Raw genomic sequence first — 2,989 nt, forward strand, 5'->3', positions numbered from 1 at the left:
TTTGTTTCACTGAGACGTAGGGACTGTGTGTAAATTTAAGCCAGATGAAACCGGCCACTGAAGTCTACCGTAATACTTCAAATACAATATTGATTTCATTGATTGATAGCCGGTGTAAATAATCTTTATACACGAATTATGTCAGAACTTCCCACTCTGATCAACAGAAACAATTCTTTATTACTTTTTGTCTCGAAGAGCAAGTTTTAAAAAAGACAAGAAGTTTCTACATCATGTGAACTTTTTAAAACAAACTCCATTGTTTCAATATCTTTGTGAAATTAAGTTTGTCATCCTGTTAAGAATAGCATGAAATATGGCCGCTCTACTGAGAAATGTTTGCGCCTAACGCTATTAAGCGTTCCTCGTTTTGATGCTCTTCCACACCGCACTAGTACAGCTTATTGCTCTAAATGAAAATCACACGGTATTAAGGCCAAAAACAACTCTTTCAACCATAAAAATATCAAAAGAACACAATTGCTGCACAAAACCTAAGTGTCGGTAAAGAATTTTCAAGGTTTGTTTTTCTCCTCCGAGGTGACACGTTCAGGTGTCCGCCGTACGCCCACGGGAGGAATGCAAAGAAATTAGTCAACGCTGTCTTTTGCTAATTCCCAGCCGCCCAGGTTTACTCATCAAAGCGCTGTCAGGTCTTGTAAAGTGATGTCACTGAGCCTTTGGTTTCCATGATCTTTGGTTCTCCACAGCAATGTCCATGCTGTCGAGTGAAGGGTTTGAGGACGGGTTAGAGAGCGCGCACACACACACACACACACACACACACAGAAACACACACACACTCACACACATATGCACTGCGGTCACGACAGGCCCAAACCACAGGCACCCATGTGGAACGAGTCAGTGAACAGACCTTTATTCCACTCTGAGCTGCTCTATGAGTAAACTAACTCAGTCAAACTCTCTCAAACTCAGCGTGTCACTTGTCCTTACTTACTCACTTCGTTAATGTACGCTGCCAGCTCACAATAGGAATTCAATGTACCGAAAGCGCCTCGCTACGTCGCTTTTATCCGGGTCGAGCGCTGACCTTCTTACCTGGAGAGTCTTGTTTGTCTGCTCTGTGACCTCGGAGGGAACTCTCTGGAGTTGGCTTGCTGCCCGGCGAGGGTACGTGCAGCCCATTTGGCCCCTCAGTACCTGTCCGACACACTGATTGGGTTACTGAGTGTGCGTGTCGGAGTAAACAGGTACTTCCCCACCTATCCAGGGGCTCTGGCACAGCAGGCGCGCGCAGAGGTACACAAAGATCCTTTTACATTTTCCACTTTCCTGGAAGCACAAACGCCAGGCGTTGTATGTGTGCGCTTATATTTATGCATGCATGCATATGTGTGTGTGTTCTACTGTGTGTGTGTGTGTGTTTATAAAAGGACAAAAAAAAAAGAGGGTGTTTTGAGTTTGGTGAAGTTGAAGAAGACTCTGCACTCAGAGGTGATTTATTTTCCAGGACACCTCAATCACTCAGTGTGCACGCGTTAAAAAATGGATGAGGTGTGATTGGAGTGGTTAATTCAATAAAGAATTATCTTTCCCATGTGAAGCTGTCTTACACGAGCTAAATGCATCTTGGTGGGATATCATGTTGCCCGTTCACCCCATCTCTATGCTCGGCACACCGCGTCCCTCCGCCGTCTCCGACGCACACCCCAGTGCACACACAACACTAAAGCTCCCCTCAGGCATCAGTCAGGGAGCCAATTCATCATTGGACATTTGTGCTGATGAGAGGAGGAGGGGGAAGGAGTAGAAGGAGGGAGAAAAGGACGCATGTGGGGTTAAAGAGGGAGTAGGAGGGAAGGGGAGAAGATGTAGAGCCCTGATCATAGTGATGGATGAGGGACAGGATGCTGGTTGATGGCTACTCTCCCCTTTGAATCCCACATGAACGTGAACCCCAAGCAGGAAAGATGGCGTATCGGATGGTTGGATGTGGATGGTGAAGGGCGAGGTTCTTGTAAGCGTGTGTGCGACTGCAGGGATGTTGTAAAGTCTCTTTTTCAAGTCCCATTTTGTTTCTTTTCCTCTATAAAAAAAAAAAAAAAAGTCCTGTCTCTGTTCGCGCCAACATGCGTGAGAAATCCCGCTTGGCGATAACCCACCACGTCAGCCTTCTGCAATGAAAACATCAGACAAAAGAGCTGGAGGACTTAAGCTGGTCAGAAATCAGTAAAACTCAGACAGGGAGAAACCACAGCACTGTCATGATCTGAGTCCAACAATTGAAGATTGGATAAATGCAGATGCCGGACTGCTGGGAAATACAACAATGTATGACAGGCCTTGCCACAACTGGGCTATTATGTTACCAGAGGATGAATATCAGGGAGTGTGAGAGAGAAAATAACTCAAAGATCCAGCCTGTGTGAGCGTTTGTGTTGTGTAAGAAGTGGATTATGTACAGTAAAGCAAGTAGCAACAATTGCGCCCCTAAACAAACAAACCACCATTATGTCAATCACTCCTATCGCCTAATGACAGCTACAACATCCTGGAAAGATTGCTACCGACTGGAGGGTAATGCAAGTTGGAGAAAGAGATACAAAGGGTGGAGAGAGAGAGGCGAGAGAGAGGAGATGGAGCCAGCGGAGTTTAAAGGAGTGGAAAAAGAGGGAAAGCGAGAGAGGAGAGGTTTCCCCTGCAGGGCTGTGTGGCTGGCTGTGTGCTCCTGTTCTGTTAGGCGGCCGTGGCTGGCTAAATAAACAATCCTAATTGGCTGTGGAGCCCCACTAGTCTGGGGTTTCACTCGCTTTCATCCTCGGGAAGCTGCTGGGAAGCTGTGGGAGAGCTGAGGTGAGGCATCATGATAAACACACATGTGCTCAATCACGCACACTCATGAGAACTCGCAGACCTGCACGCATTTCGAAAAGCAAAACTCGACGGCAATCGGGGCCGCGTTTTCGAATCTGTTTTCTTTCTGTCTTTGTGTAAATGGTGATGCATGAGAGTGTGTGTGTGTGTG

Source organism: Stegastes partitus, unplaced genomic scaffold (assembly GCF_000690725.1).
Source record: "Stegastes partitus isolate 25-593 unplaced genomic scaffold, Stegastes_partitus-1.0.2 Scaffold992, whole genome shotgun sequence".
In the NCBI taxonomy this organism is placed as follows: Eukaryota; Metazoa; Chordata; class Actinopteri; family Pomacentridae; genus Stegastes; species Stegastes partitus.